Source organism: Bombina bombina, chromosome 2 (genome assembly GCF_027579735.1).
Source record: "Bombina bombina isolate aBomBom1 chromosome 2, aBomBom1.pri, whole genome shotgun sequence".
Lineage (NCBI taxonomy): Eukaryota > Metazoa > Chordata > Amphibia > Anura > Bombinatoridae > Bombina > Bombina bombina.
This window is the reverse complement of record NC_069500.1, coordinates 958,006,736-958,026,305: the sequence shown is the minus strand read 5'-3', so window position 1 is coordinate 958,026,305 and position 19,570 is coordinate 958,006,736. Positions and strand designations below refer to the sequence as shown.

Here is a 19,570-nt window from a genome sequence, read left to right as displayed (position 1 = left end):
AATCCTAACCTAAGTTACAAATACACCTACACTATCAATAAATTAAATAAACTACAAATATCTAAACTAAAATACAATTAAATAAACTAAACTAAATTACAAAAAACAAACACTAAATTACAAAAAATAAAAAAAGATTACAAGAATTTTAAGCTAATTACACCTATTCTAAGCCCCCTAATAAAATAACAAAGCCCCCCCAAAATAAAAAAATGTCCCTATTCTAATCTAAATTAAAAAAGTTAACAGCTCTATTACCTTACCAGCCCTTAACAGGGCTTTTTGCGGGGCATGCCCCAAAGAAATCAGCTCTTTTGCCTGTAAAAAAACACACAATACCACCCCCCAACATTACAACCCACCACCTACATACCTCTACTCTAACCCAAACCCCCCTTAAATAAACCTAACACTACCCCCCTGAAGATCTCCCTAACTTGTCTTCACCCAGCCGGGCCGAACTCTTCATCCGATCCGGGCGATGTCTTCAATCAAGCGGCAGAGAAGAAGTCTTCCATCCGGGCGATGTCTTCAATCAAGCGGCAAAGAAGAAGTCTTCCATCCGGACGATGTCTTCAATCAAGCAGCAGAGCAGAAGTCTTCCATCCGGGCTATGTCTTCAATCAAGCGGCATCTTCAATCTTCTTTCTTCACTCCTGCGACATGGAACATCCATCCGGCACGACGACTTGATGACGAATGAGGTTCCTTTAAATGACGTCATCCAAGATGGCGTCCATCGAATTCCGATTGGCTGATAGGATTCTATCAGCCAATCGGAATTAAGGTAGGAAAAATCTAATTGGCTGATTGAATCAGCCAATCAGATTCAAGTTCAATCCGATTGGCTGAACCAATCAGCCAATCGGATTGAACTTGAATCCTTACGCTGTATATTGGATACCAAACTGCGCAGGTTTGGTATACCTGTCTATGGCCCAAAAAACTATGGGCGAAGGCAGAAATATACAAGCGTAACTTCTAGGTTACGCCGTATTTAGGATACCAAACCCGCGCAAATTTTGGCGTCGCCGGCTTCTGCGGGCGACGCTGTATATTGGATCGAGGCCATGGTGCATCACATTCAAATGATTTAGTATTTGGGTAGCCTGTTCCTTTAACATTAATGCTTATTTAGCTTGTGGAATTCAAAAGATGTTTAAAAAGTTTTCAATAACCTAATGTCTGCCTAGAAAATATCCCCTGCAGTATTTGAAATGCAAAGCAATGCTTTGCAGGTGATACAAAAAAATGCAAAAAAAATAAATTAATAAAAAAAATTAAATTACCTGCATCTTAAAAAAAAATGGCCTAGATTTGGAGTTTGGCGGTAGCCGTGAAAACCAGCGTTAGAGGCTCCTAACGCTGGTTTTAGGCTACCGCCGGTATTTGGAGTCATTCAAAAAAGGGTCTAACGCTCACTTTTCAGCCACGACTTTTCCATACCGCAGATCCCCTTACGTCAATTGCGTATCCTATCTTTTCAATAGGATCTTTCTAACTCCGGTATTTAGAGTCGTGTCTGAAGTGAGCGTTAGAAATCTAACGACAAAACTCCAGCCGCAGAAAAAAGTCAGTAGTTAAGAGCTTTCTGGGCTAACACCGGTTCATAAAGCTCTTAACTACTGTACTCTAAAGTACACTAACACCCATAAACTACCTATGTACCCCTAAACCGAGGTCCCCCCACATCGCCGACACTCGATTAAATTTTTTTAACCCCTAATCTGCCGACCGCCACCTACGTTATACTTATGTACCCCTAATCTGCTGCCCCTAACACTGCCGACCCCTATATTTATTAACCCCTAACCTGCCCCCCACAACGTCGCAGCCAGCTACCTACAATAATTAACCCCTAATCTGCCGACCGCAAAGAGCTGCCACCTACATTATAGCTATGTACCCCTAATCTGCTGCCCCTAACACCGCCGACCCCTATATTATATTTATTAACCCCTAATCTGCCCCCCTCAACGTCGCCTCCACCTGCCTACACTTATTAACCCCTAATCTGCCGACCGGACCTGAGCGCTACTATAATAAAGTTATTAACCCCTAATCCGCCTCACTAACCCTATAATAAATAGTATTAACCCCTAATCTGCCCTCCCTAACATCGCCAACACCTAACTTAAATTATTAACCCCTAATCTGCCGACTGGAGCTCACCGCTATTCTAATAAATGTATTAACCCCTAAAGCTAAGTCTAACCCTAACACTAACACCCCCCTAAGTTAAATATAATTTTAATCTAACGAAATTAATTAACTCTTATTAAATAAATTATTGCTATTTAAAGCTAAATACTTACCTGTAAAATAAATCCTAATATAGCTACAATATAAATTATAATTATATTATAGCTATTTTAGGATTAATATTTATTTTACAGGTAACTTTGTATTTATTTTAACCATGTACAATAGCTATTAAATAGTTAAGAACTATTTAATAGCTAAAATAGTTAAAATAATTACAAATTTACCTGTAAAATAAATCCTAACCTAAGTTACAATTAAACCTAACACTACACTATCAATAAATAAATTAAATACAATTCCTACAAATAAATACAATGAAATAAACTAACTAAAGTACAAAAAATAAAAAAGAACTAAGTTACAAAAAATAAAAAAATATTTACAAACATTAGAAATATATTACAACAATTTTAAACTAATTACACCTACTCTAAGCCCCCTAATAAAATAACAAAGCCCCCCAAAATAAAAAAATGCCCTACCCTATTCTAAATTACTAAAGTTCAAAGCTCTTTTACCTTACCAGCCCTGAACAGGGCCCTTTGCGGGGCATGCCCCAAGAAGTTCAGCTCTTTTGCCTGTAAAAAAAAACATACAATACCCCCCCCCCAACATTACAACCCACCACCCACATACCCCTAATCTAATCATCCAATCGGATTGAACTTGATTCTGATTGGCTGATTCCATCAGCCAATCAGAATATTCCTACCTTAATTCCGATTGGCTGATAGAATCCTATCAGCCAATCGGAATTCGAGGGACACCATCTTGGATGACGTCATTTAAAGGAACCGTCATTCGTCATTCAGTCGTCGGCCAGGATGGATGTTCCGCGTCGGAGGTCTTCAGGATGCTGCCGCTCCGCTCCGGATGGATGACGATAGAAGATGCCTCTTGGATGAAGACTTCAATTGGATGGAAGACCTCTTCTGCCCCGCTTGGATGAAGACTTCTACTGGATGGAGGACCTCTTCTTGCTCCGCTTGGATGAAGAATTTGGCTCGGCTGGGTGAAGACGACTCAAGGTAGGGAGATCTTCAGGGGCTTAGTGTTAGGTTTATTTAAGGGGGGTTTGGGTTAGATTAGGGGTATGTGGGTGGTGGGTTGTAATGTTGGGGGGGGGTATTGTATGTTTTTTTTTACAGGCAAAAGAGCTGAACTTCTTGGGGCATGCCCCGCAAATGGCCCTGTTCAGGGCTGGTAAGGTAAAAGAGCTTTGAACTTTAGTAATTTAGAATAGGGTAGGGCATTTTTTTATTTTGGGGGGCTTTGTTATTTTATTAGGGGGCTTAGAGTAGGTGTAATTAGTTTAAAATTGTTGTAATATATTTCTAATGTTTGTAAATATTTTTTTATTTTTTGTAACTTAGTTCTTTTTTATTTTTTGTACTTTAGTTAGTTTATTTCATTGTATTTATTTGTAGGAATTGTATTTAATTTATTTATTGATAGTGTAGTGTTAGGTTTAATTGTAGATAATTATAGGTATTTTATTTAATTAATTTATTGATAGTGTAGTGTTAGGTTTAATTGTAACTTAGGTTAGGATTTATTTTACAGGTAATTTTGTAATTATTTTAACTAGGTAACTATTAAATAGTTCTTAACTATTTAATAGCTATTGTACCTGGTTAAAATAAATACAAAGTTACCTGTAAAATAAATATTAATCCTAAAATAGCTATAATATAAATATAATTTATATTGAAGCTATATTAGGATTTATTTTACAGGTAAGTATTTAGCTTTAAATAGGAATAATTTATTTAATAAGAGTTAATTAATTTCGTTAGATTAAAATTATATTTAATTTAGGGGGGTGTTAGTGTTAGGGTTAGATTTAGCTTTAGGGGTTAATACATTTATTAGAATAGCGGTGAGCTCCAGTCGGCAGATTAGGGGTTAATAATTGAAGTTAGGTGTCGGCGATGTTAGGGAGGGCAGATTAGGGGTTAATACAATTTATTATAGGGTTAGTGAGGAGGATTAGGGGTTAATAACTTTATAATAATAGCGGTGCGGTCCGCTCGGCAGATTAGGGGTTAATAAGTGTAGGCAGGTGGAGGCGACGTTGTGGGGGGCAGATTAGGGGTTAATAAATATAATATAGGGGTCGGCGGTGTTAGGGGCAGCAGATTAGGGGTACATAGGGATAATGTAAGTAGCGACGGTTTACGGAGCGGCAGATTAGGGGTTAATAATAATATGCAGGGGTCAGCGATAGCGGGGGCGGCAGAATAGGGGTTAATTAGTGTAAGGTTAGGGGTGTTTAGACTCGGGGTACATGTTAGAGTGTTAGGTGCAGACGTTGGAAGTGTTTCCCCATAGGAAACAATGGGGCTGCGTTAGGAGATGAACACGGCTTTTTTGCAGGTGTTAGGTTTTTTTTTTCAGCTCAAACAGCCCCATTGTTTCCTATGGGGGAATCGTGCACGAGCACGTTTTTGAGGCTGGCTGCGTCCATAAGCAACTCTGGTATCGAGAGTTGCAGTTGCGTTAAATATGCTGTACGCTCCTTTTTTGGAGCCTAACGCAGCCATTCTGTGGACTCTCAATACCAGAGTTATTTTAAAGGTGCGGCCAGAAAAAAGCCAGCGTTAGATACGCGGGTCGTTACCGACAAAACTCTAAATCTAGCCGAATGTTTGTAATGTTTTACAAATTCTTGAGGTCCTTGATTTGAATTCTGACAAGGATCAAATGTAAATGTAGACCTGTAATTTGTTTGAAAATTTGTCAATGAAATATTATGGCCATCAAAAACAATTTACAGATCATGTAGTGTAGGCTATAAGGAAAATTAAACACCTTAGGATTTGTGTAAAAAAAAAGGATTAGTTATGGATTATGGAAAAACTTTACAATATACTTTAATTATTTATTTTGCCCTCATTCCATGTAATTTAGCTCTAAAAATTGAGCAGTTTCTAATTCCCAGAACTTAAACTGCACCCTGTTTACACATATTTGTCCTTAAAGGTATAGTAAGCCCCCCAAAAATATTTTATGATTCAGATAGAAGATACAATTTTAAATAACTTTCCAATTTAATTCTATTATCAAATTTTCTTCATTCTCTTGTTATCCATTGCTGAAGGGACAGCATTGCACTACTGAAAGGAAGTTGAAAATATCTATTTAGCCAATAACAGGAGACAAATGTTTACAGGCACCAATTAGCAGCAGCTCCCACTAGTGTATAATATGTGTGTATTAATTTTTTAACAAGGGATACTAAGAGAACGAAGCACATTTGAAAATAGAAGTGAATTTAAAAGTGTCTGAAAACGATATGCTCTCTCTGGCATCTACTTATCAAGCCGTCAACCGCAAATACGCTGGAATTCAGCAGCGTATTTGTGGCGAGCCTGATTCGCCTTAGTTATCAAACCCTACAGACCGGCAAAAGTAGAATTTTGTGACGTAACATACGATCCGCCAGACTCAGTCCGACACATATCGATGCTTACATCACTACAGATGTTCCGGATGCAAATTCGGCACAATCTGACTACTTTTGCTAGTTATCAAATTTCTACCACGTACGCTCGCCACTATTCCGGCCCAGTGTACCTGGTTTTCAATCCGCTGACCTGGAGGCAGCGGATGCCATTGGAATCAATGGGAGTCTGAAAGCAGTGAAAGCTCATGTTCGCTGCTGCTCGATATCCCATTGATTCCTATGGTAACGTTTACACCTAACACCCTAACATGTACCCCGAGCCTAAACACCCCTTATCTGCCCCCCCACACCACCGCCACCTACATTATACTTATTAACCCATAATCTGCTGTTCCAATCAGCCAATAGAATGCGAGCTCAATCCTATTGGCTGATTGGATCAGCCAATAGGATTGAACTTCAATCCTATTGGCTGATTGCATCAGCCAATAGGATTTTTTCTACCTTAATTCCGATTGGCTAATAGAATTCTATCAGCCAATCGGAATCTAAGGGACGCCATCTTGGATGACTTCACTTAAAGGAACCGTCATTTAGTAAGAAGACATCGATTGCACCTCCACCTACATTATACTTATTAACCCATAATCTGCTGTTTCAATCAGCCAATAGAATGCGAGCTCAATCCTATTGGCTGATTGATGCAATCAGCCAATAGGATTTTTCCTACCTTAGTTCCGATTGGCTGATAGAATTCTATCAGCCAATCGGCATTGAAGGGACGCCATCTTGGATGATGTCACTTAAAGGAACCTTCATTGTTCAAGAAGACGTTGGATGAAGAGGATGCTCCGTGTTGGATGTCTAGAAGATGGAGCAGCTCCGCGCCAGATGGATGAGGATAGAAGATGCCGTCTGGATGAAGACTTCTGCCCATCTGGAGGACAACTTCTGCCAGCTTCGTTGAGGTTGGGTGAAGATTTCTCACGGTAAGGTGATCTTCAAGGGGTTAGTGTTAGTTTTTTTTAAGGGGGGATTGGGTGGGTTTTAGAGTAGGGTTGGTTGTGTGGGTGGTGGGTTTTAATGTTGGGGGGGATTTGTACTTTTTTTTACAGGTAAAAGATGATTACTTTGGGGCAATGCCCCGCAAAAGGCCCTTTTAAGGGCTATTTGTAATTTAGTGTAGTGTAGGGCATTTTTTATTTTGGGGGGGCTTTTTTATTTTGTTAGGGGGGATTAGATTAGGTGTAATTAGTTTAAAAATCTTGTAATTTGTTTATTGTTTTCTGTAATTTAGTGTTTGTTTTTTTGTACTTTAGATAATTTTATTTAATTGTATTTAGTTTAGGGAATTTATTTAATTATATTGTAGTGTTAGGTGTAATTATAACTTACAAAAGTTCTTGATAAAGGCAGCTAACACTGCCGAAACGCGTATATTTGCTTACTTCTGTTTTCTGATATTTATTGTCAATAGTGTTACAATTCACAGGTTCATCTCTATCTCTATGATATATATAGAGAGAAGACATATGAATAATCCCTGTGTGTAACAAATCCAACTTTATCTAAAGCCACCCATTTGCTGAACTGTTCCACCGGCACTGCAAACAGGTTCATTTCTATCTCTTTGATTAAACACTGAGACGGATGTATGAATAATTCCTGTGTGCCCCTCTGTTTCATCTTGCTCCCATCATAGCCCTATTTAATACAACAGTATGGATAACAACAAAGTGCTTAGGAGCTTTATCAAAAAACAGACTAACTTCCTAAAACAGATAAAAAAGAACGGATCAACATTTTGCACAATCTAGAGCCGCTGATATAACAAACTTGCTACATAACTTGGAAAAGACCATTGGACTTTGGACATTTGCAAGTATCGCTACTAACTGTTACATACCAATTATACTTTGACACAATTGTATATTTCCAACTGGATATTTTTTAAAAAAGTTACTGTGTCCAGGCCCATTACAGGGATTGGAGGAAAATTACTAGTCAGGTGACGTGACGTCAAACCTCACGACTCATCACTCACAGTTACTCTTAACGGCTAACAGATCAGACGCCTTCACCATACACTATGCTTGAAAACCTAACTGTTTGATCAAAGTATTGGTAATATATAGCGAGTTAATATTACTGTGATAAGAGTTATCTGTCCTAATCAAGTTTATTCATAGATAAATTTTTACTGTTTACCTTATTTTTTCGTAGATTCTAAACAGTGAATTCTTTTATGTGAAACTAGGTAGAGAGAGGCTCTAACTCGACAGACTACATGTATAGCACTCTTGGGGGTTAATATAGGGTATAATTCTGTATGGTATGAAAGACTCTATTCCTATAGGCAAAATAGAGTTACTGATGGTCTAGTGAGTTTGCGTGTTCCACGTTAAAACATAACTTTTATTGTGTCAAACTTAATAAAAATTGCTGGAAATAAATTTAAAAACACACTTAGATGCTAAAAAACTCAATGGTTAGCCTGTTCTTTGTAAGTAGATTCTAGCCAGGTGGGTTCTAGGTTATGTTGGTAACCTTCTAAAGTATAATTGCAACAAGTTAGTAAACCTGATGCAGACTTATAACAAGAGGTCCTGTAAAAGTTGTATGTATATCCGTGTAATGGACCTAACAGAGTAAAATATTCTGTAGTCTTAAATAGTAATAATCTTTATAAGACATTACTTAGTTATACACAACAGTTACTGTGTATTGTGATTTGACCTTTGGTTAATACAGCTCTAATTCTATTATATCACCTCAATGCTGTTTACTGGTGGATAATATACTTTATAATAATATAAAGTATAATATACATCAGGTTTACTAACTTGTTGCAATTATACTTTAGAAGGTTACCAACATAACCTAGAACCCACCTGGCTAGAATCTACTTACAAAGAACAGGCTAACCATTGAGTTTTTAGCATCTAAGTGTGTTTTTAAATTTATTTCCAGCAATTTTTATTAAGTTTGACACAATAAAAGTTATGTTTTAACGTGGAACACGCAAACTCACTAGACCATCAGTAACTCTATTTTGCCTATAGGAATAGAGTCTTTCATACCATACAGAATTATACCCTATATTAACCCCCAAGAGTGCTATACATGTAGTCTGTCGAGTTAGAGCCTCTCTCTACCTAGTTTCACATGTTGAAAACTACATAGCACCTTTAGCAGTCCACATTCTCTTAGGGGAATTATCCCCACATATATTAAGGACCAATTGGGGTTAAATAGGGAATTAGAAATATTTAAGCCACATTAGGCTAAGTAGTGCCGTTGATACCTCCTTTTTCTAGTGAATTCTTTTATATTTGTGCCCTAAATATATCGGCCGATCCCCCTTGTTTTTTAATACATTTATGATGTTTTATTGTTTTAGATGCTGGTATCTTCTGTAAATTTGTATGTGTTAACATGATATTTGCCCAAAACCGCTATATAAATTTATTATAAAAAAACTTTTTATTTCTTAGCAACATTGGGTCCTCTTGTTATTTCATTTTATATATATATTATTCTGGTTAGCTCTATTTGTTGGAGCGCTTATCCCACACCTATCCTCACTTCTGTAATTGTAATTTAGGTTAGGTTTTATTTTACAGGTATATTTGTATTTATTTTAACTAGGAAGTTATTAAATAGTTAATAACTATTTAATAACTATTGTACCTAGTTAAAATAAATACAAACTTGCCTGTAAAATAAAAATAAACCCTAAGCTAAATACAATGTAACTATTAGTTATATTGTAGCTATCTTACGGCTAGATTTAGAGTTTGGCGGCCAAAGGGGTGCGTTAGCTACGCATGCTTTTTTTCCCCCGCACCTTTTAAATACTGCTGGTATTTAGAGTTCACAGAATGGCTGGGTTTTCACTGCGTTAGGCTCCAAAAAGGGAGCGTAGAGCATAATTTAACGCCACTGCAACTCTAGATACCAGCGGTGCTTACGGACGCGGCCAGATTCAAAAACGTGCTCGTGCACGATTCCCCCATAGAAAACAATGGGGCATTTTGAGCTGAAAAAAAACCTAACACCTGCAAAAAAGCAGCGTTCAGCTCTTAACGCAGCCCCATTGTTTTCTATGGGGAAACACTTCCTACGTCTGCACCTAACACTCTAACATGTACCCCGAGTCTAAACACCCCTAACCTTACACTTATTAACCCCTAATCTGCCGCCCCCGCTATCGCTGACACCTGCATATTTTTTTTAACCCCTAATCTGCCGCTCCGTAAACCGCCGCTACCTACATTATCCCTATGTACCCCTAAATTGCTGCCCCTAACACCGCCGACCCCTATATTATATTTATTAACCCCTAATCTGCCCCTCACAACGTCGCCTCCACCTGCCTACACTTATTAACCCCTAATCTGCCGAGCGGACCGCACCGCTACTATAATAAAGTTATTAACCCCTAATCCGCCTCACTCCCCGCCTCAATAACCCTATAATAAATTGTATTAACCCCTAATCTGCCCTCCCTAACATCGCCGACACCTAACTTCAATTATTAACCCCTAATCTGCCGACCGAATCTCGCCGCTACTGTAATAAATGGATTAACCCCTAAAGCTAAGTCTAACCCTAACACTAACACCCCCCTAAGTTAAATATAATTTTTATCTAACGAAATAAATTAACTCTTATTAAATAAATTATTCCTATTTAAAGCTAAATACTTACCTGTAAAATAAACCCTAATATAGCTACAATATAAATTAAAATTATATTATAGCTATTTTAGGATTAATATTTATTTTACAGGCAACTTTGTATTTATTTTAACCAGGTACAATAAGCTATTAAATAGTTAATAACTATTTAATAGCTAAAATAGTTAAAATAATTACAAAATTACCTGTAAAATAAATCCTAACCTAAGTTACAATTAAACCTAACACTACACTATCAATAAATGAATTAAATACAATACCTACAATTATCTATAATTAAACCTAACACTACACTATCAATAAATTAATTAAATAAAATACCTACAATTATCTACAATTAAACCTAACACTACACTATCAATAAATTAATTAAATACAATACCTACAAATAAATACAATTAAATAAACTAACTAAAGTACAAAAAATAAAAAAGAACTAAGTTACAAAAAATAAAAAAATATTTACAAACATTAGAAAAATATTACAACAATTTTAAACTAATTACACCTACTCTAAGCCCCCTAATAAAATAACAAAGCCCCCCAAAATAAAAAAATGCCCTACCCTATTCTAAATTAAAAAAGTTCAAAGCTCTTTTACCTTACCAGCCCTGAAAAGGGCCCTTTGCGGGACATGCCCCAAAGAATTCAGCTCTTTTGCCTGTAAAAAAAAACACATACAATACCCCCCCCAACATTACAACCCACCACCCACATACCCCTAATCTAACCCAAACCCCCCTTAAATAAACCTAACACTAAGCCCCTGAAGATCTCCCTACCTTGTCTTCACCTCACCGGGTCCCGATCTGTCCAGAAGAGGGTCCGAAGTCTTGATCCAAGCCCAAGCGGGGGGCTGAAGAGTGATGTCCATCCTCGGGCTGAAGTCTGGATCCAAGCGGCGGCTGAAGAACTCCATCATCGGGCTGAAGTCGGGAGTCCATCATCGGGATGAAGTCTTCTATCAAGCCGCATCTTCAATCTTCTTTCTTCCGGAGCGGAGCCATCTTCTTCCAAGCCGATGCAGAACATCCTCTTCAACCGACGCCTACTCGCTGAATGACGGTTCCTTTAAATGACGTCATCTAAGATGGCGTCCCTCGAATTCCGATTGGCTGATGGGATTCTATCAGCCAATTGGAATTAAGGTAGGAATATTCTGATTGGCTGATCAGATTGAGCTCGCATTCTATTGGCTGATCGGAACAGCCAATAGAATGCAAGCTCAATCTGATTGGCTGATCCAATCAGCCAATCGGATTGAACTTGAATCTGATTGGCTGATTCCATCAGCCAATCAGAATATTCCTACCTTAATTCCGATTGGCTGATAGAATCCTATCAGCCAATCGGAATTCGAGGGACGCCATCTTGGATGACGTCATTTAAAGGAACCGTCAGTAGGCGTCGGTTGAAGAGGATGTTCCGCGTCGGCTTGGAAGAAGATGGCTCCGCTCCGCTCCGGAAGAAAGAAGATTGAAGATGCGGCTTGATAGAAGAGTTAATTTATTTTGTTAGAATAAAATTATATTTAACTTAGGGGGGTGTTAGGGTTAGGGTTAGACTTAGCTTTAGGGGTTAAAAAATTTATTAGAGTAGCGGTGAGCTCCGATCGGCAGATTAGGGGTTAATACTTGAAGTTAGGTGTCGGCGATGTTAGGGAGGGCAGATTAGGGGTTAATACTATTTATTATAGGGTTATTGAGGCGGGAGTGAGGCGGATTAGGGGTTAATAACTTTATTATAGTAGCGGTGCGGTCCGCTTGGCAGATTAGGGGTTAATAAGTGTAGGCAGGTGGAGGCGACGGTGAGGGGGGCAGATTAGGGGTTAATAAATATAATATAGGGTTCGGCGGTGTTAGGGGCAGCAGATTAGGGGTTCATAGAGATAATGTAGGTGGCAGCGGCGTGCGGTCGGCAGATTAGGGGTTAAAAAATTTGAATAGAGTGGCGGCGATGTGGGGGGACCTCGGTTTAGGGGTGCATAGGTAGTTTATGGGTGTTAGTGTACTTTAGAGCACAGTAGTTAAGAGCTTTATAAACCGGCGTTAGCCCAGAAAGCTCTTAACTACTGACTTTTTTCTGCGGCTGGAGTTTTGTCGTTAGATTTCTAACGCTCACTTCAGCCACGACTCTAAATACCGGCGTTAGAAAGATCCCACTGAAAAGATAGGATACGCAATTGACGTAAGGGGATCTGCGGTATGGAAAAGTCGCGGCTGGAAAGTGAGCGTTAGACCCTTTAATGACTGGCTCCAAATACCAGAGGGCGGTAAAAACCAGCGTTAGGAGCCTCTAACGCTGGTTTTGACGGCTACCGCCCAACTCTAAATCTAGGCCTTAGGGTTTATTTTATAGGTAAGTATTTAGTTTTAAATAGGAATAATTTAGTTAATGATAGGAATATTTATTTAGATTTATTTAGGGTTAGGGTTAGAATTAGGTTTAGGGGTTAATAAATGTAATATAGTGGCGGCGACGTTGGGGGCGGCAGATTAGGGGTTAATAAATGTAGGTAGGTGGCGGCGATGTAGGGATGCAGATTAGGGGTTAATAAGTATAATGTAGGTGGCGGCGGTGTAGGTGGCGGCAGATTTAGGGGTTAATAAGTATAATGTAGGTGTCGGCGGTAGGGGGCAGCAGATTAGGGGTTAATAAGTATAATGTAGGTGGCAGTGGGCTCCGGGAGCAGTGGTTTAGGGGTTAAACACTTTATTTAGTTGCAGCGGGGTCCGTGAGCGGCGGTTTAGGGGTTAATACATTTATTAGAGTTGCGGTGAGCTCCGGGAGCGACGGTATAGGGGGTAAACAGTATAGTATAGTGTGGGTGTTTAGTGACAGGGTACCAATAAAGCTGGGAAAAAGCCGAAAAGCAGCGAGATCAATGACTGTTAGTTAACAACAGTCTGCTGCTCATCGTCCTGTACTTGGTGCATGGCTTTTTGACAGCTTTTTTGGTAACTTTGGAGAACGTATTCAGGACCGCGGCCGCGATGTTAGGCGATCTTAGGCGAGCGTATTGGTGCCGTCGAATGCAAGTAAGTTGACGGCTTGATAAGTAGATGCCTCTGAATCATGCAAAACAATGCACTCTGTACTAGCCAGGACTAGCCTTGTTGTCTCCAGACTAAAGCACAGATTGGCTCCCCCATAAAATGCAGATGTGGATGATGTTTGCTATTGATAAATAATTGCAGCAAAAAAAGGATGTTAATTTGTTTAAAAAACATTTAAGGGACAATAAACTCAAAATTTAACTTTCATGATTCAGACAAGGCATGCAATTTTAAACAACTTTCCAATTTACTTTTAGCATCACATTTACTTTGTTCTCTTGGTATTCTTTGTTGAAGGCTAAACCTAGGTAAGTTCATATGCTAATTTTTAAGCCCTTGAAGGCTACCTCTTATCTGAGTGCATGTTGACAGTTTTCCACAGCTAGACGGTGCCAGTTCATGTGTGCCATATAGATAACATTGTGGTCACTCACGTGAAATTATGCATAAATCAGCACTAATTGCATGAAATGCAAGTTTGTAAAAAGCACTGAGATAAGGGGGCAGTCTGCAAAAGGCTTAGATACAAGGTAATCACAGAGGTAAAAAAGTATATTAATATAACAGTCATGTCATTTGCAAACTGATTAAACAATGTATACCGATCTTGCATAGCGATCCTATACTCTCCAGTATTGTTAAAGGGGCAGTTTACTCAAAAATGTTCTCCCCTTTAATTTGTTCCCAATGATCCACTTTACCTGCTGGAGTGTATTAAATTGTTAACAAGTAGCTACTTTACCCTTATATTGGCATTTGAAATAGTTGATTTAGCATGTGGTATCCCCACCTATTCTATAAGTTTGTGGCCGCAGGTCCAAGCTATAGATAAGCTTTGTAAACACAGCCAGCAGAAGAAATTACACTACCAGTGGGATATAGCAGAGATAAGGTAATAACATGTTGATTTTCCATTGTTCTCTAAAAGTACTGGTGATTGTTTTATGGACAGATATAAGATAAAGATGCAGGTATATGTACACAATGTGATACAGTAATGAGATCTGATTATACCTACAAGCTCAACCTATTTTATTAGGCTGTGGCTTCAAAACACAAAATCAGAGCTTTAATATACACAAATAAACCTTAAAAAGCTAATTTTCATACATTTTTTACTCTGCAGTTGGTAAAAAAAGCAATTGTAAACACATTAAGGGAAAAACTATTTTACAGTATACTGTCCCTTTAAGGATGGTGTTAAATTTATATCCAAAAAAGCAAAAACACTAAGAAATGAACTCTCTCCATCTATGCTTCCCAAACAAGTAAACACTACATGGTTTACTCAATGAAAGGGTTGCTACAAATGTTGTGGCTCCAGATGTAAGGCTTGTCAACATATTACTCAAGGAAAAACTATTGTGGCTACTGCCACTGATAACAACAAGACATTTGACATTCGATTTTTTTTATCAATTGTAAAACAACTTATGTGCTCTATTTACAAATTTGCCAGGGTTGTAAACTTCAATATACAGGCAAAACCAAGAGAGCCCTGAGAGATAGATTTCTCGAACACCTTAGGTCCATAGAAGACCCTGAATCTACAACCCCAATAGCCAGGCATTTCAGAACTCAACACAAATCAGATGGCTCTCTATTAAAATTACAGGGAATAGATTTTGTCCCAGTAGGACGGAGGGGTGGTAATAGGGAGAAGAAGCTTAATGTAAGAGAGGTATTCTGGATTCTTAAATTAAACACCAGACAACCTTACGGTCTAAACTTTAGAATGGATGTGGATGTGTTTATTAAACATTAAACATTGCCTTTTTTTCCTTTTTTTTTTTTTATAAACTTTAATCACATATGTTTAAATACTAACCACCTTTTGCAATTGAGGTAATGTAATATTTTTTTATATATTTTTTATATTTTTGATAACTAGGAATTTTACTCCTTACCTTAGGAGTTTTTCCTTAGCACCTTAATATACTTTAGTCTAATCTATCTATTAGGGTCATGAATTTTGTCTCCTTAGACCAGCAACCGAACAAAATTAGGGGTTAATTTTAGCAGTGTTGCTATTGGTGCTTCTACATTTAAAAGCCTTGTACCTTGATCCCTCCTACTAGCAGTGATCAAGTGTTAACTCAGCATGAAACGCGTCTGGTGCAGAGGGGCCAAGGTCATTATTTCTTTTTTTTGTTCTTATACTATCTATGGTATTCATGTGTTGGATCCATTTATGTTTTTACTGGATGAAATAAAATTTCTGTGAAATTTTATCTTCCTTGCCGCACTTGTGTTTTTTTGGGAGTGCCAGGACACCTGTTTCTGTATTATTATATCAGTGTTGGTTATGCAAAACTGGAGAATGGGTAATAAAGGGATTATCTATCTTTTTAAACAATAAAAATGTTTACGAAGACTGTCCCTTTAAAACTTAGCTGATATGTTATTATATAGCAACACAACACAACACAACACAAATGTCTTGTAATGACAAGGGGTCCAATTTATCAAGGGCTGAATGGCCGTCCCTGTTACTGCGCAAGCCTTCCGGCTAGCCGGAAACAGCAGTTATGAAGCAGCAGTCTTAAGACCGCTGCTCCTTAACTGGTCTGCCACCTCTGAGACTGTGGACATCAATCCGCCCGATCATGTACGTTCGGGTTGATTGACACCCCCTGCAGGGCGGCATTGCACAAGCAGTTCACTACAACTGTTTGTTCAATGTTAAATACACTGTCGGCATTCAGCGATATCAGGCGGACATGATACGCTCCAAGGTGTTTTTACTGCTTACTGTTCCTTTAAGATAAGCCTTATTTTGAACTAAATTGCAAGGGAAAAGCATATTTATGGAATCAGACAACAATCTCATAATTAACTATTCCATTACAAAAGCAGATTAAGAAATGCACAATTAAAACTTGTTTCATGAACAAATACACTGCTTAGTTTAATTAAGATATAACTTTATCTAAGTCTACGATTCAATATTTTTGCCTAATCTATGAAAGGTTACCTGCTTGGAGGAAATTTCCCCTTTAATCCTTGCGAACGGGTACTTTATTACCTCGTACTACAGTTAGCTATCCAGTAATCACGCTATTTAATCACTGCCAACGTTAGCACTGAGAGTACAAAAGCTATTGAATTTAAATAATAGGATTACAGGCATTGCAGCTACAGTGAATGAGTAGGGAATTTCTGCCAATTACAGTTTCAAAAGGAAAAGTAATCACTCTTTTCTAATTTGTCAACAGGTTAAAAAAGAAACACTTTTATTCCCAGCTTATCTCTAGCTAGGTAAGAGAATTTACATGATAAAATAATCATGCTTTCTGATAAAGTTTTCTAATGAACATGAAAAAGATAGGTTTGTTGGCTGAGCAATGGAAACAAAACAAAAGAAACAGATAACAGGTTAGTTTTCACTTTAAACCTAAAAGTTATAATGTAATAATAATGTTCTGATTTGTTAGAGCATAATATTGGTACATGAATGCTCATTGATAACTGTGTAGTTTACCTCTAAACAATGATTAAAGACATAGTTCAGCTGGCACACAAGACACACTGTGGTACCAGGCCTAAAAAGGTCATGCCCGGAGATTACTGCTACATCTGTATGCCTCTCATGATTGGTTCATCAGGCAGGCAATACATTGTGGTTCCTTAGTAAATGTTTAACTGTGTGTTAAACCCTTTTCAGAAGTTAAACCCAAACCAACATTATTTTACATAACAATAAAATAATATTATAAATCAGGGAATTTTATTATTGCAGTATTTTATTATTACCTTATAATTACATAAGAATGTCCATTTAATCGCTAATTAGACTATAAACAGATTGGTTACTAATAATGAAACTGTAGAGAACTTTATAAAATGTGATTCTTTTTGTTGTATATTTTTGCACACTACATACCAGTTTTGCAGCCTCCAAGGATGATCTGTAATCTCTTCACTGCTTGGGGCAATGCAGCCAATCAGATTTCTAATATTCTTCTGTACCTATAAAGTGATTTGTAAAGTTTTTTAATGAGTTTAGCACAACTTCAAGTTATAAACTCTCATAACTACTTACATAATCAATTTATCGCAATCTTCAGCCAGTTCCCTATTTTTGGGGCCATTCTTTACAGATCTGGATAAAACTCACTGACACTGTTATATGTAGGAACAGTGTATTGTCAAGTCTCAGAGCAGATCAATTATAAAGACTATCAGGTAATTATATTTTTAAATTGTTTTTGGTTACCATGTTAGAGACCAGGGGCATATGTATCAGGCTCCGTATGGAGCTTGATGCCCCTTGCATCTAAAGAATATGATCGGGTTTATTGACACCCCCTGCTAGCGGCCGCAAATCTGCAAGGGGGGAGGCATTGCACCGGCATTTATCGATGTGCAGCGGACATGATACGCTACTTCGTATCATGTCCACTCGCACATTGATAAATATGCCCCCAGGTTAAGACTTGGGGGGAGATTTATCAAGTAGCCGACGCTGCTTGCTCTGCCCAATATTTCCGTCTCGATCGGGATAAATGATACCCCTGCTAGCGGCCGATTGGCCGCAAATGTTTCAGGGGCACATTGCACAAGAATTTCACCAGAAATGCTTGTACAATGTTAAATGCAGACAGAGTATGCTGTTGGCATTTAGCGATGTTGGGGCGGGCATGATTACCACAGCGAATCATGTCAGCCTGCCATTTGTTAAATCGGCCCCTAGGAGCCTTCAAGTTGTGTTGTATCTCATTCTGTATAGGTTACAACAAATCAGGAAAAGATAAAAGAAAAGCATGCAAATGATTTAGAGCAGGGGCTCACAACATTTTCTGAGCGCTGTGCCTAATTAATACTATAAATGACAATGTGTGCCAGTCTTATCTTCGTGTAAAGCTTGAAAATAAAAAACAAATACTTGCTTAATTATAACTATTATTATTATTATTATTATTGTTGTTATTAAGACTGAATATCAGATTGGACTTCTGGATTTGCAGCAATTATGTTAGCCACATAGCCAAGTCATATCAGACCCTTACTCCTAAAGCTCTCTGTCATCATATAGCCATATCAAACCTCAAGTCTTAGGGCCTGATATTCAAAAACTCGCCAGCATGGAGAAAAATCATGCAAAATCTTTAGGATTTTTTTAGACCTTATATTTTAATGTAGAAATCTCTCCTTCACATCAAGAACCCTGCATAGAGGGATAAATATCTTTCAAATTAAAATTTGTGTTTCTTACATTTCTTAGGCATCTCTCCATACTAACCAGATGTCTTAGATCATCTAACCTTAAGTGAAGAGCTTTTCAATATCAGTCCCTTAGTCACCTAATGACTAAGGGACTGATATTCAAACGGTTTTGCTCAGTGAAAATCAGGGCTACAACACCTATACTTGAAATACCTTGTATCTTCGGCTTGTACTCTTAGCGATATTTTTTTTACATTAGCTTTGTGACCGGTCACATAAAGTACATACAATGGGAAATATCTATCAAGCTCTGAAAGCAGCTTGATGGGCCGTGTTTCTGGCGAGTCTTCAGACTCGCCAGAAACAGCAGTTATGAAGCAGCGGTCACAAAGACCGCTGCTCCATAACCTGTCCGCCTGCTCTGAGCAGGCAGACAGACATCGCCGGAAATCAACCCGATCGAGTACGATCGGGTTGATTGACACCCCCTGCTGGCGGCCCATTGGCCACGAGTCTGCAGGGTGGCGGGCGTGGCACCAGCGTATTGCTCTCTGTATTCAGTGAGGTCTGGCGGACCTGATCCACATTGTCAGATCAGGTCACCAGACCTTGTTAAATAGAATCCATAGCGTTTGTTATAATAAATATTTTATTCTATCACTGATATTATTCTTTATATCCTGTAGAGTACATACTTAGGAGTCAATTTATTAAATCCCCGGGCGGACATGATTCGCTGTAGCGAATGATGTCTGCCCGACATTGCTAAATATTAGGCTTACATTGCACAAGTATTTCTTGTGAAATGCTTGTGCAATGCCGCCCCAGGGGGTGTCAAACATCCCAATCGGATCAGGATGATTGCAGTCTGCCACCTAAAAGGTGGCGAATAAGTTAAGAAGCAGCGGTCTTATGACCGCTTCTTCTTAACTTAAGTTTCCTGCGAAACTTCAGGCGGAGAAAACATCATCCGCTGC

The 19,570-nt window shown here is 38.3% G+C and overlaps 1 protein-coding gene across 1 annotated transcript in view; it reads right to left on the bottom strand.

Moving 5' to 3' along the window:
• BMPR1B (bone morphogenetic protein receptor type 1B) overlaps positions 1-19,570 on the bottom strand; it is a 729,768-nt gene that overhangs the window by 631,859 nt on the left and 78,339 nt on the right. The window contains exon 2 of the mRNA XM_053703451.1: positions 17,311-17,396. The gene's annotated coding sequence lies outside the window, so the exon portion shown is untranslated. The remainder of the gene's footprint in view (positions 1-17,310; positions 17,397-19,570) is intronic.